Here is a 25201-nt window from a genome sequence, read left to right on the forward strand (position 1 = left end):
TTTTTTTAATATATGAAATTTATTGTCAAATTGGTTTCCATACAACGCCCAGTGCTCATCCCAAAAGATGCCCTCTTCAATACCCATCACCCACCCTGCCCTCCCTCCCACCCCCCATCAACCCTCAGTTTGTTCTCAGTTTTTAAGAGTCTCTTATGCTTTGGCTCTCTCCCACTCTAACTTAAATATGTTTTAAAATATGGTAGTCTCTGCTTTTATCCACTTCTTTTAATTTTAAAATAAAATTTATGATTTCATTCTTACTTCAAAAGCTAAAGTTCATTATCATTAAGAAAATGTAAAAAATGCAACAGAAAAGTATAAAGAAAACAAAAGATAAAAGCTGAAGTGATTTGTACTCTTACCATTCAGATATTACCACTGTTATGTTTGTTATGATTTTGGCTTTTTTCTTCCTAACCTCTCAAATCTCAATTTTCTCTATTACATTATATATATATTATATATTGTATATAATGTATATATCTAATAATATACCTAATAATAGTATAGTACAGTATAATGTATTAGTATATACATCTAATGATATATCTAGTAATATCACGAATTGTATATTTTATATAATATATATACTTTTATATATTATAAATATATTATATATACTTTTTTCACTCATTATACTATGAGAATGCCTCATTCATTAAATACTTTTCAAACACATTTTTGTTTCATTTTCTTAAAATTTTTTTTTTCATTTGAGTATAGTTGACACAATGTTACATTAGTTTCAGGTATACAACTCAGTGACTTAAGTTTATACATTACGTTCTGCTCACAATTGTAGCTAACATCTGCCATCATACAAAGCTATGTTTTAATCTTTATTAGAGAGAGAGAGAGAGAGAGAGAGAGAGAGAGAGAATCTGCAGCAGGCTCCAGGCTCTGAGTTGTCAGCACAGAACTCATGAACTGTGAGATCATGACCTGAGCTGAAGTTGGACGCTTAACTGACTGATCCACCCAGGTGCTCCAACACTACTCAATTTTTTAATGTTTATTTATTTTTGAGAGACAGAGTGTGAGCAGGGGATGGGGCAGAAAGAGAGGGAGACACAGAATCTGAAGCAAGCTCCAGGCTCTGAGCTGTCAGCACAGAGCCCAACACGGGGCTTGAACTCACAAACTGTGAGATCATGACCTGAGCTGAAGTCGGATCCTTAAACAACCGAGCCACCCAGGCGCCCCAACATTACTCAATTTTTAAAATAAATACTTTATTTTGCAAAAATTTTACATATACAGAAACTTACTCTATTTTTTTTGTTGAGGTATAATTTACATACCATAAAATTCATCCATTGTTAAGTATAGAATTTAATATTTAGTACATTTACAGAGTTGTGCAACTATCATCACAATTGAGTTTTAGAATATTTTCATTGCCCCAGAAAGATCCCTTGTGCTCACATGCAGTCACTCCTCATTCCCACCCTGAAGGCAACCACTTATCTACTTCTATCTCCATAGATTTGCCTTGCTAGACATTTCATATAAATGGAATTTCGTGGTCTTTTGTAATTTGCTTCTTTCCTTAGCATAGTTTTTATTTTAATTCAACTTTTAAGATTGATATTGTTGTAGATTCACATGCAGTTGTAAGGAGTAAAACAGAGGGATCCCTCGAACACTTTACCTAGTTTTCCTAATGGTATTACCTTGCAAAATATAATACAACATCACAGCCAGGATACTGACACTGACCCAGTCAAGATAAAAAACAGTTCCATCACCACAAGGATCCCTCATATTGTCTTTTATAACCACACCCACCCTCTTCCCCACTCCATGTTCCTAACTCCTGGAAGTCACTAATCTGTTCTCCATTTCCATAATTCTGTCATTTCCACAATGTCACATAGTATGTAATATTTTGGGACTGGCTTTTTTAACTTAGCATAATTCCCTTAAGATTCATCCAACTTATTGTGTGTTATCTAAAGTTTGTTGCTTTTTATTGGTCAGTAGAATTCCATGGTATGTATGTGCAATACTTGAACAATTCATCTGTTGAAAGACATCGGGGTTGTTTCTAATTTGGGAGTATTAAGAATAAAGGTGCTATAAACATTAATGTACAGGTTTCTGTGGGTACATAAAATTTCATTTCTTTGCGATAAATGCCCAAGAGTGCAATTTCTGGGTTGTATAGTTATTTTTAAAGAAACTGATGAATTGGGGATGTCTGGGCAGCTCAGTCAATTAAGCATCTGACTCTTGATCTCAGCTCAGGTCTTGATCTCAGGGTTTTGAGTTCAAGCCCTGCATTGGACCTTCTTAAAAAAAAACTGACAAATTGTTTTCCAAAGTGGATGTAGCATTTTACATTTCCAAAACCACCATTTGAATGATCCAGTTTCTCCACATACCCCCAGCATGTGGTATTATCATTACTTCTTATATTAGCCATTCTGATAGCTGTGTAATGATATCTCACTGTGGTTTTAATTTGCATTTCCCTAATAGCTAATGATACTGAACATATTTTCATGTGTTTATTTTATTTGCTATGGTATATCCTCTTTGGAGAAATGTCTATTCATGTATTTTGCCCACATTCTAATTTCATCCTCTTCACATGGGCTTTCTTTCAACTGGTAAAAGTATTTTTTTTAAATGCCATTTATTGAAAAATTTTACATAATCTTTGGGTAATTCAGAATTAGATTAGGCATGTTTCAGAAGCTTCTGAGATTGAGGTCTCCAAACCAATGTGAATAGCTTATGTGATCGGTGGAAGGATTGGGGAACCTCATGATATAGGATGCATAGATGGCTACCAATGAAGACAGAATCCCTTATGGACAGGGACTTTCCTGTAGCACTCAGTCATCATTTTTAAGTTATCTGTCACAAATATTAAACGTCTCACCAGACCAACAATAATACCCCTATCGTATTTGCAATTTATTAGTTTCCGTATAGAGAGAACATGGAATTAAAAGTTCTGTAGACCTAGAATCACACTTAATCTGATCCCTTATATTAATAATAATTAAAAGCTAGCATCTCAGTGTCCACACGAATGCCTATCTTTTGCTGATGGAATACCACCTTCCTCTCACTCACTGTTTGTGATTCAAAGATTGCAGTGAGTGCATCAATCAGAGCATAAAACAAGCCAGAGAGGTGCCTGGCTGGCTCAGTCAGTAGAGCACGCAACTCTTGATCTCAGGGTTGTGAGTTTAAGCCCCATATTGGGTGTAGAGATTACTTTTTATAAAAAGCAAGCCAGGAATTCATGGTCCCAGAGAGGTGGAAAAGATTCGCTCCACATAGCAGTAAGTGGCCCAAGTGCTCCACCAGTTCCCAAGCAGAATCAGGCCGGAGCTGCATGCAGGGAGGAGGTAGAGGAGAGGCATGTTCTTCACCCTCTACTACCTCAGATGTTTTCCCGGGTGTTCCAGGCAGGGGAGTTGTTGTCTCCCAATAGGATAGTTAATTTCTTGAGGACAGGACCCCCTCTCTGGCCTCCCTCAAAGCAATTTCCTCCCCAGGTATGAGCACAGAGCAGATACTTAGTGGAGGGAGGGAGGGAGGGAGGGAGGGAGGAAGGAAGGAAGGAAGGAAGGAAGGAAGGAAACCACAATGTACAGAGCACCTGCTATGTGCCAAGTATGGAACCAGGAAAGCTGTTTCATGTAACCCTCACAATAGTCCTGAGGTAGGCTCATCACCTCTGTTTTACAGATGTGGAAACAGTCTCAGGAGAATATGCCCATGGTGCCACAGCTAGTAAACAGGGGATCATCGATTTGAAAACCCAGGGCTTCTCCCTTCAGAGCTCTTTCTACTGCTTATATAAGCCAAGGATTTGGCAGCAAGTGAGCACTCCAGCTCCCAGATGGCTGGTCTAGAGCTCACGTTTAAGAGGCCTTTAAGCACATGAGGCCAGGAGTCCAGAATCCTGGGTCTAGGAGCCCTGGCTCTACAGCACTACTTTGTTTTTTATTTTATTTTATTTTATTTTATTTTATTTTATTTTATTTTATTTTATCTTATTTTATTTTATAATATATGAAATTTATTGTCAAATTGGTTTCCATACAACACTCAGTGCTCATCCCAAAAGATGCCCTCCTCAATGCCTATCACCTACCCTCCCCACCCTCCCACCCTCCATCAACCCTCAGTTTGTTCTCAGTTTTTAAGAGTCTCTTATGCTTTGGCTCTCTCCCACTCTAACCTCTTTTTTTTTCCTTTCCCTCCCCCATGGGTTCCTGTTAAGTTTCTCAGGATCCACATAATAGTGAAAACATATGGTATCTGTCTTTCTCTGTATGGCTTATTTCACTTAGCATCACACTCTCCAGTTCCATCCACGTTGCTACAAAGGGCCGTATTTCTTTCTTTCTCATTGCCACGTAGTACTCCATTATCTACAGCATTACTTTGTGACCACGAGTGAGTCCTTTATCTTCTTTGCACTGGGGGCCAGACCAGTCCAATGTGGTGCTCCACTCAGGGAGGGGGTAGCAAAACTACCTGGAAGCATGTTTGCAGACCATGGTAGTAAGAATTGTCTGGAGACTGACGTTGCTCCCTTGCTGGAGGGGTGCAGGGCATGGTGGTCTGATAAATAGTTATGATCTCTAAGGGTCTGACTTCTGAGAGTGATTTTAAATTCTGAGGAACCACATCCCCACTCCAGAGGGACATTCCACAACAGGCCCATGAAGGTCAAAGAAACCGTCGGGTCAGGATACTTTTAAAGTAGAAAACACCTGAAAGTAATTAGAGAAAGGGGAAAAAAACTACTACTTTAAAGGGGAAAAACAAGATGGCAGTCAGGAGGGGGTGGGATGGGCATTAACAAGGAAGCAGTGGACATGGTGTGCAAACCCAGATGCAAGGTAGGGTCAGGCTAGGCTGAGCCTGGACAAATCAGGCTTTTGGCATCTGGCTTGCCTAGTGTCTGCCATGGGGCTGCACTTGCTGCCTCATACAGGGGTAGTGGTTTCCTCAAAAAATAATCTGAGCCTTTAAGTTCAGGCAGACCTTAGAGAATAAATACAGGCAATAAAGGCAGAAAGAAAAACATAATTCAAGTGACTCAAAATCTGCCTGACATGTTTCTCCTCTTCCTCTAAAATCTCCTCCACAGCCCCAGCTCTGTGATGCCCTCTCCGACCCACAGACACAGCAAGTATGTGGCCCCTCCCAAGTGTGCAGGCAGATAGAATGGCAAGTCAGCCTTTCCATACATCCCCCATACACTGAGCAGACCGAATCCCCCTGTCTCTCTCCCACTGAACTGTGAGGAACTGGAGGATTGAGACTGGGCCTTTGTGTCCTTCTAATCTCTATATGGAAATGGCTGTGGGTTCATCAACATCCTTTGCCCATAAGCACCCAGGCTAAGTAAGAACACACCAAACCTGCTAGAGTGATAGGCACACCACCTCTCCCAGGGACATGGACCTTGGGGGCAACTTTGTTCTGGAGGAATCGAGCATGTTTCCTATGTCCCAGGCCACTTGCTGGCCCCCCAGAGCCACCCTATACCAGGGCACAATCATAATTTGGGAGAATTTCTCTAACACATGAAATCAATGTCTAGTTACAGATTTCAAGCAATAGAGAGAGCTTGTTTGTGAGAATAGCACCATTCCAGTGCTATTGGGATGCCCTGGTGGGAAAGGTGGATCTTGCATTCACCAGTGTGTGGAAAAGAATGCTAGGTATGTGTACATGTGTGTGGTAGGAGGATTTGGGCTCACACGCCTCTGCAGCTACATGGCAGGCTGGACCTGGCTTCTTGCCATTGGGCTCCTGCTTCCTGGGGCTTTTGCTGACAGAAGGCCCATAGTGCAGGCTGGGATCATTCAGGAATGTGGTCTGCCCAGGCTTGGTGGAGAAGAGCAAGGGGACCTGACCAGGGAGCTAATGCTCAGTAGCAAATTGTCCAGAAGCCAGGCACTGTAGCTTTCCCAAGCAGGTTAATGTCCTCGTCTGTGCCGTGGTTGAGGTACTTCACCAAATTCTTCTCAAAGAGGAGCAGGTGGTAGGTGCTCATTGTGCAGATGCTGCCAAAAAACTTCTGGTAGTAGTAGCACAGGTCGGTCTGTGCTTGGATGGGAAGAACTCGTAAATAACCACCTGGTCACACAATATCATGATGATGATGATGATGCCAAGCATCCCAGAGGATGGGGGATTTGGCTGAATCTCTGCTGGGGAGACTTCTGAATGACGTCCCACAGCTCCCAAAGCATCTCAGGCTAGAGGATGTAAAAGGGCTGATCAGGATGCAGCTTGCCAACAGCTCTTACAGTTCCCAAAGAAGCTGTAGTTAGGGCTCTGGTACCACTGTGGTATATCTGAATGGTAAACAGACGGGTCTCACACAATTCGGATTCCCTCACTGTATAAACTCTCTGTGAGGAAGTGCCCTTCAGTGGTGACCAACTGAGAGTTCGTCAGGCAAATTGTGGTTTTCGTGCCCACATCTTCTTGGAAATAGGCTGTGGGCACCCCACTAAACCCCAGGACTGCATCATGATCTCTATTTCTTGGCCCATCTGGGAGGACTTCAGAGATCCTGCTGATGAGATAACTGCATACCTGCCCCACAGCCCAGCCTTGGTTCCAATGTTCTCCTTGGGCAGAAAACCCTCCCATTTGGAGAGGCTAAAGGGAAAATCTGTGGCCTCTACTATGGATACATTCACATGGTCCCAGAGGTGGCAGCGCAGGGCCTCTGCACTGAACTTGGCCCCCGGCCTTGGCCTCTTATAAGATACTTTGTACTTCTTAAGGTTCAGATAATTTCTCCAGATTTTCTGAAGCCTGGTGATAAGGTTTTTGGAAGAGCTGTTCTTGTTCCACACTTGGAAGGAGGCCTCTGGCTTGGCCTTAGCTGGGTCCTGGGGACTGCTGACAGCCTGGTTGCTGCTTGAAGTCACAGACTGTTTCTCCAGACTTCTCAACATCTGGAATCCTTTGGTTTGCAATTTAAGGGAATCATAGTTACTCTCTTTCTTCTCCTGCCACACACAGATGACCACAAATAGGAGAAAGGCCAGCACACAGCAGCTGAACTATTTCTTCAAGTTGGCGTGAATCATAATGAGAGGTGTTCAAGGCAGCCACTCTGTTCTGAGCAAGAAAACAAGACTGCTTTTCGCTAATCCCCCTGGGGTTGCAGGCATTCAAGTCCTCAGGAACCAGCACTATTCTACATAGGAGGAATGTTTGCCTTATCGGGCCTGGAGGCCAAGGCTCATTTTTCTCAGATGATCAAAAAATATCTTGAAGTTTCCAGGGTCAAGGTCAGTGCCTGTAGCTCAGCTTCATGTGCCAAATAAGCAAACATTGTCTTCTTACAAAGAAGGTGCTCCATAGCCCAGGAGTAGGGGGCCTACATCCAGCCTGGGATCAAAGCCTTCATGGATGAGGAAGCCCTCAGTGCTGGGACACAGGACTGGCACCAGGGCTTGGGCATGCTCAAGGAGGCCAGTTCATTTCAGCTAGGCTCCATGACTTTACTGTTTCTCCCTGGGCTGCTCATTGTGGAACGCTGTACAATCGGCTCTACCCCGCTTGCTGAGCGCTCGACCACCCAGGCTGCAGCTGCTCCCTGTTATTAGCACCAGGTGGCTTCCTGAGCCGGCCCTATCTCACAACTCCCCTCCCGCAGGTGCTGGCCAACTCCATGCCCTGTGGCCACAGGGGAGCCTAGCAACTGGAAGCCTGGTGCCAGGCACTGAGTCCTGGCAGGAGGGTCTATTGGGCACTGAGTCCTGGCAGGAGGGTCTATTGGGGAGGAGTGGGGGATTGGGGCTGAGGGGTGGATGGGACGGTGAAGGAGGGAAGAAGAGAGCCTCAACTGGCAAAAGTTTTTAGTTCTAAGGAGGTCCAATTGATTAATTTTTCCTTCTATGAACTGTGCTTTTGGTTATAAGTCTAAAAAGTCTGCCTAACTCTAGTTCCTGAAGACTTTGTATTTTTTCTAAAACTTATATAATTTTATGTTTATATTTTAAGTCTATGATCTATTTTGAGTTAATTTTTGTATAAGGTGTGAGGTTTAGATCAAGGAGGTTTTGTTTTTGTTTTGTTTTTGGCTTACGGGTGTCCCATTGCTCCACTACCATTTGTTGAAAGGCTATCCTTTGTCAACTGAATTGTTTCTGCTCCTCTGTCAACAACCAGTTGACTATATTTGTGTGGCTCTGTTTCTGGGTTCTTTATTTTCTTCCATTAACCAATGTGTTTATACCTTAGCAAATACCGCCACTGTCTTGATTACTTTAGCTATATACTATGCCTCAATATTGGGTAGAGTGATTCCTACACTTTTTTCTTCTTTATCAAGATTGTTTTAGCTACTGTAAGACCTGTGCCTTTCAATATAAATTTTAGAATAAGTTCATCTATGTCCACAAAAAAAATCTTGCATTAAAAAAAATCTTTCTTCCTACAGAAATTACATTAAACCTATAGGTCAATGTGAGGAGAAATGACAGCTTTACTATGGTAAGTCTTCCAGTCCATGAACTTTCCTTCTTTGATTTCTTTCACTACCATTTAGCATAATGATTTTACATGCTCTGGCATGTATCAGTAATTTGTTGGATTTTACTCCTGAGTGATATTTCACTGATGGATATACCTCTAGTTTATCCATCTACCAGTTGACAGATATTTGAGTTATTTCCACTTTTTAACTATTATGAATAATGCTTCTATGAACATTCCTGTCCAAGTCTTTGTGTGGATATATGTTTTTGATGCTTTTGGTTAGGTATGTAGCAGTGAAATAAATGAGTCTTAATGATACATTTATGTTTAACCTTTTAAGAAAATGCCAAACTAATCTCCAAAGTAACTAACCATTTTAGTTCCCACCAGCAATTTAGGAGGGAATTCCAATTTCTCCACAGCTTGACCTACATATGTTATTGTCTATCTTTTTTCAATCATTCTGAGTGGAGTCATATTTTATCGTGGTTTAAATTTGCATTTCCCTAATGATTACTCAACTTGAGAATCTTTTCATGTGCTTATGTTCCAATCTTATATCTTCTATGGCAAAATGTCTATTCACATCTTTTAGTCATTTTTAGAGAGTGATTTTTTTTAAGTAGGTTCCACACCCAATGTGGGGCTTGAACTCACGACCCTGAGATCAAGAGTTGCATGTTTGGGACACCTGGGTGGCTCAGTCAGTTGAACATCTGGCTCTTGATCTCGGCTGGGGTTGTGACCTCATGGTTCATGGGATCAAGCCTCTCATTGGGCTCTGTGCTGACAGCACAGGGCCTGCTTGAGATGATCTCTCTCCCTCTCTCCCTGCCCCTCCCCTACTCGCTCTCTCTCTCAAAATAAATAAATATTAAAAAAAAAAAAAAGAGTTGGATGTTCTACCAAATGAACCAGCCAGGTGTCCCTCTTTCACTCATTTTTAAATTGGTTGTTGGTTTTGTTACAAGTTGCAAGAGTTCTTTATATATTCTGGATACAAGTCCTTTATCAGATATATGATTTGTAAATATTTCCTGTGGCTTGTCTTTCAGTTTCTTAATGGTGGCTTTTGAAGTGCAAATTTGGTATTTTGATGAAATCCATTTTTTTAAGTGCATTGTGCTTTAGCTGTTGTATCTATAAAATCTTCACCTAACCCCAATTCATAAAAATTTTCTCATGTTTCCTTTTGTAAGTTTTATAATTTTAAACATTACATTTTTATCTATTATCCATTTTGAGCAATTTTTGTGTATAAAGGATCTAAATTCATCATTTTTATCAGGTCAGGTCAAATTGGTTGACAGTGTTGCTCAAGTCTTCCATATTTTTGCTGATTTTCTGTCTAGCTGTTCTGGCCATTATTGAGAGTAGGGTATTGAATACTTCAACTGTTACTGTTGAAGTATATTTTGTTCTTAAGTTTTATTGTTTTATGCTTCATGCACTTTGTTAGGAGTACATATGTTTATAATTTGTTAGGGCATTGTTAGGAGTACATATGTCTATAATTGGCATATCTTCACAATGAATTGACCCTTTTAACACTACAAAACATTCTTTTTTATCTAATAACATTACTTGTCTTAAAGTCTATTTTGTCTGATATTATTATAGCCATTACAATTCTCATATGGCTACTGTTTGCATTGTAGATTTTTTCTATTCTTTTCTTTTGGATCTATTTGAGTCTTTGAATCTAAAGCATATCTCTGGTACACAATTCATGCTTTTTACCCAATCTGACAATCTCTGCCTTTTGATTGTTCAATTCATTTACATTTGATGTAGTTATGTTTAGATGTTTCATACCTTTTTTATTTTTTGCTTTTTCCTCTTTTACTCTTCTATTGTGTTAAACAGATGTTCTCCAATGTAGCATTTTAATTTTTTTAACTATAGTTTTGGTAATTTTCATAGTGGTTGCTCTGTGGATTGCAATGTATATCTTAATCGACACACTACTTCAAATTAATACTAAATAATTCCAGTAGAATATAGAGAGATTGCTCCAATATATTTCTCTTCTTTCCTCCCTCCATTGTAGCATTGTCACATATATTATACCTTCATTCTAACACCAACACACAATTTCATAATTTTTGCTTTATGCAGTGGTCTTTTATTTTTTTTTTTTATTTTTTATTTTTTTAAATTTTTAAGTGTTTTTATTTATTTTTGAGACAGAGATAGACAGAGCATGAGCAGGGGAGGGTCAGAGAGAGAGGGAGACACAGAATCTGAAACAGGCTCCAGGCTCTGAGCTGTCAGCACAGGGCCCAACGTGGGGCTCGAACTCACAGACCGCGAGATCATGACCTGAGTTGAAGTCGGACGCTCAACCGACTGAGCCACCCAGGCGCCCCATATGCAGTGGTCTTTTAAATCAGTTAAGTGAGGGGTGCCTAGCTGGCTCAGTCCATGGAACATGTGATTCTTAATCTTGGGGTTGTGAGTTCAAGCCCCATGTTGGGTACAGCAATTACTTAAAAATAAAATCTTAAAAAAAATAAATCAGTTAAAGGAAGAAATGAGAAAAAATATACTTATGCCACTTTTTATATTACCTATGTAATTACCTTTACAGGTGGTCATTAATTTATCTATTTGGTGTCATTTCCTTTCAATCTGAAGGACATCTTTCATTTTTTAATTTTTTTATGATATATATTTATGTATTGCTCTAAATTTTAATTCCAGCGTAGTTAATATACAGTGTTAAATTATGTTTCAGGTGGTGGCACCTGGGTGGCTCAGTCAGTTAAGTGTCAGACTTTGGCTCAGGTGGTGATCTCATAGTTCGTGGGTTACAGCCCCACATTGGGCTCTGTGATGACAGCTCAGAGCCTGAAGCCTGCTTTGTATTCTCTGTCTCCCTCTCTCTCAAAAATAAGTAAACATAAAAAAAATTACAAAAAGAAGTTAGTTTTAGGTGTACAATATAGTGATTTAACAATTCTATTTACTATTTGCTATCACTGCTCATCAAGATAAGTGTACTCTTTTTTTTTTTTTTCAACTTTTTTTTCAACGTTTTTTTTTTTTTTTTTTTTGGGACAGAGAAAGACAGAGCATGAACAGGGGAGGGGCAGAGAGAGAGGGAGACACAGAATCGGAAACAGGCTCCAGGCTCCGAGCCATCAGCCCAGAGCCTGACGCGGGGCTCGAACTCACAGACCGCGAGATCGTGACCTGGCTGAAGTCGGACGCTTAACCGACTGCGCCACCCAGGCCCCCCAAGATAAGTGTACTCTTAATCCCCTTCACCTATTTCACCCCCCCCCCCCCACCTCCCCTCTGGTAACCATCTGTTTTCTATAGCTAAGAGTGTGTTTGGGGGTATGTTTCTTTTTATTTGTTTCTCAAATTCTACATGAGTGAAATCACATGGTATTTGTCTTTCTCTGATGGACTTCTTTTGTTTGGCATTATGCTCTCTAGCTCCATCCATGTCACTGTATTTTTGATTTGCATTTTCCTAATGATCCGTGATGTTGGGCATCTTTTATGTGCTTTCTGTTTAATTGCATATCTTCTTTGGAGAAATGTCTGTTCAAATCTTTTGCTCATTTAAAAAATTAAAGTATTTTTCTTTTATTGTTTAGTTGTAAGAATTCTTTATATATTCTGGATACTATATCCTTATTGGATATATGATTTGCAAATATTCTGTGGATGGTATTTTCACTTTCTTCACAGCATTGTCTCCAGAACACTAGCTTGAAGTTTTGATCTAGTTCAGTTAATCTTTTTTTTCTTTTTGGCACTTACACTTTTGGCATCATATCTAAGAAACCATTGCCTAACCTGAGGTCATGAATATTTATATCTGTTATCTTTAAGGGTTTTACAATTTGAGCTCTTATATTTAGGTCTGTGATAATACATTTTGAGTTAATTTTTATATATGATGTGAGGTAGAGATCCTAATTCATAATTTTGCATGTGGATATCCAGTATCACAGAACTCTTTGCTGAAAAGCCTATCTCTCCCCATTGAATTGTCCTGATACTGTTGTCAAAATTAACACTTGTTAACAAGTGTTAAGACACTTGTCTACCACAAGTGGAAAAGTTTATTTATGGACATTCAACTGTACTCCATTAATTTACATGTCTATCCTTATGCCAGTAAACCACTGTCTTGATTACTATAGTTTTGTAATAAATTTTGAAATAGGGAAGTGTGAATCTACAACTTTGTTCTTTTTTTCAAAATTGTTTTGGTTACTGTGAGTCCCTTGAATTTACATTTTTTTAGTGTCAACTTGTTAATTTCTGCAAAGAAGAGATCTGGGATTTTGGATTATGTTGAATATGTAGACCAATTTGGGGAGTATTTTCATCTTAAGAATCTTTTGTCTTCGTAAACGTGAATGAGGGATATCTTTCCACTTATTTAATTCTTCTTTAACTGTAGTTTTCAGTGTATAATTCTTGTACTTCTTTTGTTAAATTTATACCTAAGCACTTTATTCCTTTTGATGTTATTATAAAAGGAGTTGTTTTCTTTTATATTTTGAATATTGATTAGTAGTGTATTAGTATACAATTAATATTTTTATATTGATCTTATATCCTGTGACTTTGCTGAACTCATTTATTAGTTCTTTCTTTGCACTTTTCAAAAGTTGTGGTAAAATACACATAACATAAAAGTTACCATCTAAAGCATGTGTAAGCATACAGTTTGGTAGTATTAAATACATTCAAATTGTTGTACAACCATCACCATCGTTCATCCCCATAACTCTTTTCATCTCGTAAAACTGAAATGCTATACCTGGTAAACAATAACTCCCCCATTATCCACCCCCCACCCCTGGAAGCTACCATTTTATTTTTTGTCTTTATGATTTTGACTACTCTAAGTACCTCATACAGTGGAATCATACAATATTTATCTTTTTGTGACTGGCTTATTTCACTTAGCATAATGTCCTCAAGGTTCACCTGTGTGGTAGCATATTCCAAGATATCCTTCTTTTTGAAGGTTGAGTAATATTTCATTGTATGTATATATCATAATTTGCATATCCATTCATCAGGTGATGGACACTTGGGTTGCTTCCACCTTTGAGCATTGTGAATAATGCTATGAACATGGGGGAGCAGGGAGGTCCCTGCTTTAAATTCTTTTGGGTATATACCCAGAAGTGAAATTGCTGTATCATATGGCATTTATATTTTTATTTTGTTGAGGAACTGTCATATTGTTTTCCAAAGTGGCTATACCATTTTATATTCCTACAAACAATGCATGAGGATTCCAATTTCTCCACATCCTTGGCAATACCTGTTATTTTCTGGATTTTTTTTGACAGTAACTATCCTAATGGGCATGGGTTAGTATCTTACTGTAGTTTTGCTTTACATTTCCCAAATGATTATTGATGTTGAGCATCTTTTCATGTACTTATTTGCCATTTGTACACCTCTGGGGAAATAAATGTCTATTCAAATCCTTTGACCATTTTGGAATCAAGTTGTTTTTCTCCTGTTGAGTTTTAGAACTTTTCTATATAGTCTGGATGTTAATCACTTATCAGATACATGATTTGCAAATATTTTTTTCCATTCTGTGGGTTGCCTTTTTACTATGTAAACAGTATATTTTGACACATACATTTAAAAATTTTTCATGAAGTCCAATTTATTTATTTATTTTCTTTTGTTTTCTTTATCTTTGGTGTCCTACCCATGAAATCCTTGCCAAATCCAATGTTGTGAAGCTTTTGTCCTATTTTCTTCTAAGAGTTTCATTGTTTTAGGTCTTATGTTTAGGTTCTTGATCCACTTTGAGTTAATTCGTGTATGTGGTGTTAGGTGAGTGTCCAACTTCAGTCTTTTGCTTGTGGATATCCAGTTTTCCTGGCACCATTTATTGAAAAGTCTGTCCTGTCCTCATTGAATGATCTTGGCACCCTTGTCAAAAATCATTTGACCATATATATGTGAGAATTTATTTCTGGGTTCTCTATTCTATTCCATTGGTCTATATAGCTATCTTTATGCCAATACCATAATGTTTTGATTACTGTAGTTTTGTAGCAAGTTTTGAAATTAGGAAGTGTGAGTCCTTCAGTTTTTTCTTTTTCAAGATTGTTTTGGCTATTTGGGGTCCTTCGAGATTCCATATGAATTTTAGGATGGGTTTTTCTATTTCTGCCAAAAATGTCATTGGAATTTTGGAAGGGATTGCATTCAATCTATAGATAATTTTGGGTAGTATTGACATTTTAACTATATTAAGTCTTCCCATCCATGTACACGAGATGTGCTTCCATTTATTTATGTCTTCTTCAATTTCTTTAGCAACACTTTGTATTCATTGTACAAGTCTTTCACCAACCTGTTGAAGTTAATCCCTAAGTATTTTCTTCTTTTTGATGTTATTATAAATGGAATTGGTTTTGTAATTTCCTTTTCAGACTGTTCAATGTTCATGTAATAGAAAAGCAACTGGGACGCCTGGGTGGCTCAGCCAGTTAAGTGCCCGACTTTGGGTCAGGTCATGATCTTATGGTCCACTGCTGACAGTTCTGAGCCTGGAGCCTGCTTTGGATTCTGTGTCTCCCTCTCTCTCTGCCCCTTTCCTGCTCACACTCTGTCACTCTTTCTCACTCTCCAAAATAAATAAACATTTTAAAAAAAGGAAAAGCAACTGATTTTTGTGTGTTGACTTTGTATCCCTGATACTTTGCTGAATTCATTTACTAGTTCTAATAGCAATATTGTGGAGTGTTTAGGGCTTTATACATACAAGATCATATATTGTATATCCTTGTTATCTTCTGTATAGTTGTATCCTCTTTTGAAGGTTGAGTATTGAAATCTCTTATTATTACTGTTGAATTGTCTGTTTTTCCCTTCATTTCTATTAATTCTCACTTCATATATTTTTGGGCCCTTTTGTTAAGTGCATATATTTATAATTGTTATAGCTCCCTAATGAACTGACCATTTTATGATTATAAAATGTTCTTCTTTTTCCAATAACATTTTATTGTCTTAATATGTATTTTGTCTGGTGTTATTACAGCCACTCCAGCAATCTTATGGTTGTTGTTTGTATGTATATATTTTCCCATCCTTTTACTTTCCATCTATTTTTGTATGTTTGAATCTAAAGCTTGTTTTCTGTAGACAGCATATAGCTGGCTTTTGTTTCTTTTTAAAAAATTTTTTTTTCAACGTTTTTTATTTATTTTTGGGACAGAGAGAGACAGAGCATGAACGGGGGAGGGGCAGAGAGAGAGGGAGACACAGAATCGGAAACAGGCTCCAGGCTCCGAGCCATCAGCCCAGAGCCTGACGCAGGGCTCGAACTCACGGACCGCGAGATCGTGACCTGGCTGAAGTCGGACGCTTAACCGACTGCGCCATCCAGGCGCCCCATGTTTCTTATTTAATCTGATAATCTCTGTCTTTTGATTGGATTTTAATCCAATTGGATTTAATTCACTCAAACTTAATGTTATTATAGATTTGTATTTGCCATTTTGCTTTGTATATGTCTCATGTGTTATTTGATACTTTATTCTTTCTTTATTGTCTTCTTTCTTTTAAGTGGATATTTTCTAGCGTAAAATTTTAATTTAATAATTTTTAAATTACATTTTTGAGTTCTTTTCTCTAGGGCTTCTAATATACATCTTAACATTATCTGCTTCAGACATACAATAACTTCATTCCAGTATAATTATCAAAACTTTAATCTTATAACCTAGGTCCATTCCCTCCCCTCTTTTTTTGTGGTATTATTGCTCTACATGTTACATCTATACAAACCCAAGAATACACTGTCATAATTATTACTTTATATAATCTTATTTCTTTTAAAAGAGTTGAAATAAGAGGGGTATCTGGGTGGCTCAGTTGGTTAAGCATCCGACTTCGGCTCAGGTCATGATCTCACAGTTTGTGGGTTTGAGTCCCAAGTCCAGCTCTGCACTAACAGCTCAGAGCCTGGAGCCTGCTTCAGAATCTGTGTCTCCCTCTCTCTCTGCCCCTCCCCCACTGTGTTTACTCTCTCAAAAATAAACACTAAAAATAAATAAATAAATAAATAAATAAAAGCATTGAAAGAAGAAAGGAGTACATATTTATAGTTTTGCCGTATTAACCTAATTATTTCTAGTTCTCTTGTGGATTTACCATTGTGTCATTTTTTACTCCAATGCATCTTTGTTTCCATATACTTCCTTTTTGCTGATATCGTCAAATATATTTCTGTTATAGGCTCAAGAATACAATTATATACATATTGTTTGATGCAATTACTTTATTTATTTACTTTGGGAGAGAGAGAAAGAGCAAGCTGGGGAGGGACAGAGAGAGGGAGAGAGAGAACCCTAAACAGGCTCTGCATTGTCAGTGCAGAGCCCAGTATGGGCTCGAACTCACAAATCTCGAGATCATGATCTGAGTGTAAATCCAGAGTTGGATGCTTAACCAACTGAGCCATCAAGGTGCCCCTGATGCAATTACTTATTTTTTAAATGTTTATTTATTTTTGAGAGAGAGACAGAGTGTGAGTGGGGGAGGGGCAGAGAGAGAGGGAGACACAGAATCTGAAGCAGGCTCTGAGCTGTCAGCACAGAGCCTGATGTGGGGCTCAAACTCATGAGCTGTGAAATCATGACCTGAGCCGAAGTTGGACGCTTAACTGACTGAGCCACCCAAGTGCCCCTACTTTTTAAATAAGAGGAAAAAAAAGAACAATGAAATTATTCTGTCTTTTGTATTTACCTACATAATTATCTTCACCAGTATTGTTTTTTTAAATATCTGAATACTGCCTGTTGTTATTTGCTTTCCGCCTGTAGAGCTTCTTTTAGTATTTCCTATAAGGGAAGTCTGCTAGCAACACATTCTCTCAGTTTATTTTTGAATGTTTTTATTTCAGTTTCATGTTTGAAACATAGTTTTACTGGATATAAAGTTGGCAGCTGAGAGTTTTATATTTAAGTACTTTGAATTATGTTGTCTCACTGCTTTCTGGTCTCCATTGTTTCTGACAATGGTTGTTTGTGGTTCCTTTGCCTGCGATTAGTCATTTTTTCCTTACAGTATTCAAGATGCTCTTTTTGTCTTTGATTTTCACCATTTTGATTATGATCTAGTGTGGTTCTTTTTTGGGTTTATCTCAGATGTATAAAATAATGTTTTTGTCAAATTTGGGGAATTTTCAGCCATTTTTTTCAAATATTTTTATTCCCCCCTCCTACTAGTACTCCCATTATGTGAATGTTGGTGCACTTAATGGTGTCACTCATTTCTCTGAGGCTCTGTTCAGTTTCCTTCATTCTTTTATCTCTCTGTTCTTCAGACCACGTAATCTGTATTAATCTGTTTTCAACTTGGCTGCTTCTTTCTTCTGCCAATTCAAGTGTACTGTTAATCCTCTTTAGTAAACTTTTCATCTTGGCTTATTTTACTTTTCAACTTCAGAATATCCATATGGTTCTTTTAGATACTTACTCTTTATTGATATTCTCTATCTGAGGAGACACTGTCATCATGTCTTGTTTTAATTCTTTTTTTTTAACGTTTATTTATTATTGAGAGACACAGCGTGAATGGGGGGGGGGGGCGCAGAGAGAGTGGGAGACACAGAAGCAGAAGCAGGCTCCAGGCTCTGAGCTGTCAGCACAGAGCCCGATGTGGGGCTTGAACCCACAAACCGCAAGATCATTACCTGAGCCAAAGTCGGACACTTAACCAGGTGCCTGATTGTTTTCATTCTTTATGCATGGTTTCACTTAGTTCTTTGAACATTTAAAAAAATTTTTTAATAAAATTTTTGTTGGAAATTGGATATTTTAGATAATAAATTGTAACAATGCTAGATACTGACCCTACCCTTCAGCCCAGGGTTTGATGTTTGCCTGGTTGTTCTCTTGTTTTTATTTTTTTAGTGACTTGACTGCATTAATTCTGTGAGTTCTATTTCTGAAATATGTAGGATGCAGCCTCTGATGTCTCTACTGAGAGTTTTCCCCTTGTTTTTCTTTTAGCTTGGCAACCTAGATGTTACTCCTGGGTCAGCTTAAGCCACTAATTGGTCAAAGGTTATGCTTAAGTCTTTTTAGCCAGTTAGATTTTTACCTTTTACTGTTGAATATATGTGTGTGGAATAAGGCTGCTATCATAGTTCAGGGAATTTACACATTTTTGCCCCACATTCAGTGAGGGATAATTAGTTTGGAGGTTCCTTCTTGGGGTATTGCTGAGAAAGCATAGCTTTGGGTATTCACAATCTTCTAGTCTGGCATGATGAGTTTTATTTTAGTTTTAAATCTGGCTTCCTAGGAGTTGCCTCTGGGTCAGAGAAGCTTATTGTTTAGCTGATGCTTGGTCAGAGGTGGTATTTCCATTCCTTGTGCCAGTGAGGCATCTGTCCTGTATTGATGGTCTCTGGGTGGTTTGGGGAATGCTCTGAAGTCTGTCCCATGTCCTGTTCTGGTTGCTCCTGAGTGGGTGCCATCTAGGATATGCACACACCTTTTCTGATCTCCAGAGTTTACTGTAATCCTAGGAGGGTTCTTCTTGGCTTTCTCCAAGAGGGAAAAAACCCTCTTAGAGTTTCTTTCCCTTGTTCTTTATAAAACTTCTGGATGCCCTGGTGTTCTGCTCATATCATGGAACTACCAGCCTCCTCTTAACTACTCACCATCAAGATACCTATGTTCTTGACATGCTGTTAGGCATGGAATTTTCCATGCTCTGCTCCAAATAAAAACAGTCCCTTTGGGTAGGTGTGGAGCTCCTCATTCTTATGCCTAGATTCTTATGGCTACCCTGAGTGGGGGGTTGGTGGGTGATCCTCTTTACCATGCCTATCTGGACATAGGGCTGGAGTTGATGAGAAATGGTAATATTATCTTTCCCAGGTGAAACCATAACCCAAGAAGAAGAGCTGGGAGAAGGAGCCCTTTTCTTCTTGGCTATATATGCCTAAGGGTTAAATGATTAAAAAAAATAGTTTTCACAAGTTGTAATTTTGCCGGAAAGAGGGTTTGTCTATCTCCTTACTCTGTCCTTCTGGAAGTCCCACCATTTGTGTTCCTTTTTTATTTTTCCTTGAGATAAAATACACATAATATTTACCACTTTAATAATTTTTCAGTGTACATTTGCAGTGGCATTAAGCACATTAAGCACATTTACACCATTACCACCATCCATATGCATAACTTTTTATTCTTCCCAACTTGAAACTCATATCCACTAAACACACTCTATTCCCCCAACTGCAGACCCCTGGAAATCACCATTTTACTTTCTATTTCTGAATCTGACTACTCTAAGTACCTCATATAAGTTGAATCACACCATGTTTGTTTTTATTGACTGGTTTACTTCACTTAAGTATAATATCTTCAAGGTTCAGCCATGTTGTAGCATGTGTCAGAATTTCCTTCTTTTTTAAGGCTGAATAATATTCCATTTTATGTATATATGACATTTTATCAATACATCCATCAGTGTAAATGGGTTGCTTCTACCTTTTGATTATTGTTAATCTTCTGATTCCTTTGTGATACATTGTTTTTCTCATGCTTCTTTCAAGACTGTGTTTGTCTTTTAACAGTGTCTAAGTGTGGATCTTTTCTTTTTTTAATTTTTTTTAATGTTTATTTATTTTTGAGACAGAGACAGAGCATGAACGGGGTAGGGTCAGAGAGAGAGGGAGACACAGAATCTAAAGCAGGTTTCAGGCTCTGAGCTGTCAGCACAGAGCCCAACACGGGGCTCGGACTCACGGACCGTGAGGTCATGACCTGAGCCGAAGTCGGATGCTTAACTGATGGAGCCACCCAGGCGCCCCTAAGTGTGGATCATTGAGTTGACATTTGGAGTTTATGAACTTGGATGTGTAGGTTTATGTTTTTCATCAAATTTGGGAAGTTTTCAATTCTTATTTCCTCACATATTTTTTAACCATCCCCCTTTCTCTTGGGTCACCTATTAGGCATATGTTGGTATGTCTGATGTCCTATAGGTCTCTCTTCATCTTTACATTCTGTTCTTCAGATTGGGTAATCTCTATTTATCTCCCTTCGAATTCACTGATCTTTTTCTTCTCTCAGTTCAAAACTGCTATTCAGCCCCTTCCTTCAAGTTAATTTTTCATGATTTCAACTATTGTATTTTTAAGCTCCAGAATATCTATTTGGTTTCTTTTTGAATTTCTATCTCTTTATTGCTATTCTCAATTTGATAGTCACTGTTTTCAAATTTTTTTATTTATTTAAATTCAAATTCAAGTTAGTTAACATACCGTGTAGTACTGGTTTCAGGACTAGAACCCTTTAATTCTTTAAATATGGTTTTCTTTAGTTCTTTGAATGTATTTATTATAGGTGATTAAAAGTCCTTACTTACTATGTCCTACAGCCATATTCCCTTCAAGACCATTTCTATTGAGTGCTTTTTGCTTGTGTATTAGCCACACATTATTATTTCTTTGCAAGTCTTACAATTTTTTTGGACAGTGGACGGTTTCAATAATATATTGTAACAACTCTCTCCAAGAATTGTTGTTGCTGGTGCTTTGTTTAGTGACATGTCTAGACTAATTTTGGAGAGCCTGTCCCTCCTTCAGTGGGTGGCTTGATATCCCTGCTTAGATTTTTGTTTTTATTTTTAACTCTTTATTTCATTTTTAAGCCTAATTTCCTAGGCATCTCTCTTGGATCAGCATAGCTTATTGATCAGCCAACGATTAGTCAAAGGTTGTGCAGAAACATCTTGAGCCAATAAAGCTTCCATTTTTGCCAAGGGGATCTAAGTGTAGATTGCGGCATGCATTAAAATTTTAGGCAGTTATAAGTTGCGCTTTGATTTTTACCTTGTGCAAGTCTCATGTTCAGCCTAGGAGGCATATATAATTGGGACTTTCTCCCAGTTTCTTTTGAGTGTGTATATAGCCCTATGCATGTACATCTCAGATCTCCAGGAATATAAAGCAGTTTATCAAAGCCCTTTATGATTGTCTTGTTGCCCACATCTCCCAAATTTTTAGCATGGTGTATGGCAGTCACTGGAAACAGAGGTGCTGGCCTTCCCTGATATTGCTATTGTTTTTGATACTGCCCTGGACTTGAGGCTTCTTTATTTATTTTTCATTAAAAAAAATCCTTTCTTGTCTCAAGATCAGTTAAATCATTGCTTAGTTTTTATTCTACGTTTTATCTTTTTTCCTTTACATTTATCTCTATAATAAATCCATCTGGAATTTAGTAGAGGCAAGGCCCTAACTTGATGTTTTCTCTCCAAATACCAATACAATTTTCTCAACAATTATTTAAAACTTCATCTATTCCTCATTGATTTGTGAAGCTTCCTTTACCATATTTTAAGTTATCATGTTAACTTATCACGAGTCTAGGATCTTAATCAGTATTATCTGCTCTAAAACAATAACCTGTCAATTTTTATGCCAGTAAGCATTCATTTTAGTGTAAGTTTATAAAACATTTTTCTTTGTTTGAGCCAAGATTGCTCTTGTTTTTCAATCCCAAGCTATTCTTATTCATTTGCTTTTCCCAATAAACTTCGGAATTATTCTGTCAAGCGAACAAGAACAAGTTCTTATCTGTTTTTACTCTTTACATATCAGGATGGCACTTGGTTAACTCCAATGCCCTATTAGAGCTGATAACAAACCCACTGCTTCTTAATAGAACTAAATTATTTCTCAGAAAAGATTCCTCAACCTTACACAAGGTCTAGAAGGATGACCTTATCAAATTTCATGTTCTACTTCTGTTCTATTTCTCAGCTAAACTGAGAAGTTTAGATTTTATGTTAATCTTTAAGACTATTTTCCTGCCATTTTGTCTTTTAAAGAGCATAGGAATTGGGAGTTGGAGAGACTTGGGTTCCAACTCTTGCACTACCCATTACTAGCTATGTAACCTTTGCACAAGTCACTTCTCTTTGAGCCTTTGTTCCCTCAACTATAAATGGAGGTAAATAATATTTAGTTTTTAGCACTATTATGACGATTAGTAGCACTGAACAGAAAGGGCTGACTTAGCACACTGCCAGGTACATAACATGTAATATTATAGAACCTGTTCTTGATGATTTTATGAACACTGATTATTGCCTTGTGCTTTACTAATGATCTTATATGGGTTACTGATTTATACAGGGCAGTTTCCCCCTACACTAAATGGGTTCTTAGGTCTTTTTAAAAGTAATCTTTATATCTTTTCCCCTGCTTTTAGGCAGCTTTTAAGCTATTACTTTTCATTACTGTCATTGAGGCTGGTTCTAAGAATAGGTCCTACTCCTTGTCTCACCTTGCTTATAATTTGCCACTTCTGATCTGCCGTACACTAGGAAATCAGATAGCCAAATTGTCAGAAATGTGTATATATTAAGAATAAATAGGTTGAGCAGGAAGCTAGGGGGTTCTCTTCAGGGAAAGCATATGGAACCTTTTAGACCATTACAGCCTTGTCTTGTGATAGCTATTATGGCTATTCATAAGCCATTGTTATTTTCATGTCCCTGGAGGTGTTCCAAAAACAACCTAGAGAATCACATAAATGGAAAAATGAGCTAGTACTGTACTTCTGAGAATAAAAGTAAACAAAACATGTAATTCCAGAGTTAATATGGACAATGCAGGGCTGTGGCCAAAGAACATTTTAGAAGTTAGGAGGAATGAATCCTGCCATTATTCCTATTGGTAAGACTTACATCACCAATTTTAATCTCAAGGCAGTTAGAAAATTAACAAATATGAAGCATCTATTATGTGATAGATTTATAGATTATCCACATTTATTACCTCAATCCTCAAACAGCTTTGAGAAATAAGGATTATTATACCCATTTATGTTGAGGGAATGGATGTTCTAAAGGTTAAAGTGACTTATCCAAACTGAAAAGCTGCAGAGCCAGAATTCAAACTAAAGTCTGTCCAATTTCAAAGCTCAATGCTCTATAACCCTCTGATGCCTTGTAGAGACTGACTTCTCTGTACATAAATTTACTTCCTATATATCAGCAAATAAACAATCAGAAAGTGTAACAGAAAACAGAATTGTCATCCATAATCACAACAATATATATCAAGTGCAGAACTTTAAAACACAGAAGACCTCTATGGAAAAAAATTAACTCTACTAAGACATAAAGGAAGAGACCTAAATAAAGGGATGGGTAAACTATGATCTTTGGATGGGAACCCTTAACATGATAAAGATGTCAACTGTCCCCAAATTAATCTATAAATTGAATTCATTGACAAAAATATACACCAAAAAACCCAACCAGATAGTGTGGAAACTGGACTAATTCTAAATTACATGTATTAGAATAAAGATCACATGATTCAGAAATAATTAGTACATGTCTGAAACAAGAAAGCACAGAGTAGAGATTTGTCCTATCTGATATTAAAGCAAATTAAAAACCTATCATAATTGAAACAATGTGATCCTGGCCAGAGTTCAAATAGACAATGGAAAAAAATGAGTTCAGGAATGGACTAATGCATATATAGAAACATGGTACACAAGAAAGGTGGTAATATACATCAGTGGGGAAAGAAGAGATCATTTAATAAATGGAGTTGGGAAAACTAGCTTATTATGTAAAGAAAATAAAATCAGATCCTTGCCTACAGCATATATAAAATAGATACCTACTATAATTAAAGACCTGACATGGAAGGCAACGTTATAAAACTATTAAAAATGTAGAAAAGTATTGGGGTGCCTGGGTGGCTCAGTTGGTTAACCATCTGACTTCAGCTCAGGTCTGATCTCACTATTCATGAGTTCGAGTTCTGCATTGGGCTCTGTGCTGACAGCTCAGAGCCTGGAGCCTGCCTTCAGATTCTGTGTCTCCCGCTCTCTCTGACCCTCCCCCACTCACACGCTGTGTCTCTTTCAAAAATAAACAAACATTAAAAAATGTAGAAAACTATCTTTATGACCCAGGGGTAGGGAAGAATTTATTAAATAAGATCCCAAAAGCATACACCACAAGGGTACAATTTGAAAAGTGTCTGACAAAAACAAAATTAAATATTTCTTGGTGAGGGATGAAGTACATGATATCTGCAATTTACTTGAAAATGCACTGAAAACGCTGAATAAATGGATGGCTAGAGAAGGACAGATGGCTGGTTATATAGGATAAAGCAAGTTTAGTAAAATATTAATTATAGAATCTGAGTGGTGGGCTTATGAGTGTTCATCATACTATTCTTCCAACTGTTCTGTGTATGTGAAGTTATAGCAATAAAAAGATTGGTGAAAATGAAATACTTTTGTTCAACAAAGACATTGTATATAGTTTTGAAAAACTGTGACTGGAAAATATATTTGATATACACACAGATATAGAAATGATATTTGCTATATATGTATATGTATACACACACACATTTGACAAGAAACTTCTGTAATTGGCAAGAAAAAGACAAGTAACCTAAAAGAAAATTTGCAAGGTAAATAAATAGGCACTTCAGAGAATGAGAAAACAAGTAGTTAATCTGTATAAAATAGAAGCTCACCTCATCTGTAGTCAAATAAATGCAAATTAAAATCAAAGATACTACTTGAAGCCCACTGGACTAGCAAAAGTTAAGAAGTTATATGATATCAGTACTGGCAATACTATGAAGAATAGAAGCCCTTATGTGTTGTTCACAGGACTAGATTAGTATGAATACGATCTAGAGCAACAT

The 25201-nt window shown here is 37.8% G+C and overlaps 1 protein-coding gene and 1 pseudogene across 1 annotated transcript in view; both read right to left on the reverse strand.

Moving 5' to 3' along the window:
* The window catches only part of FAM120C (family with sequence similarity 120C), a 112415-nt gene that overhangs the window by 17083 nt on the left and 70131 nt on the right, over positions 1-25201 (reverse strand). The gene's annotated exons all lie outside the window — the stretch shown is intronic.
* On the reverse strand, positions 5747-7488 carry LOC125932167 (beta-galactoside alpha-2,6-sialyltransferase 1-like; annotated as a pseudogene).

This window comes from Panthera uncia, chromosome X (genome assembly GCF_023721935.1).
Source record: "Panthera uncia isolate 11264 chromosome X, Puncia_PCG_1.0, whole genome shotgun sequence".
In the NCBI taxonomy this organism is placed as follows: domain Eukaryota; kingdom Metazoa; phylum Chordata; class Mammalia; order Carnivora; family Felidae; genus Panthera; species Panthera uncia.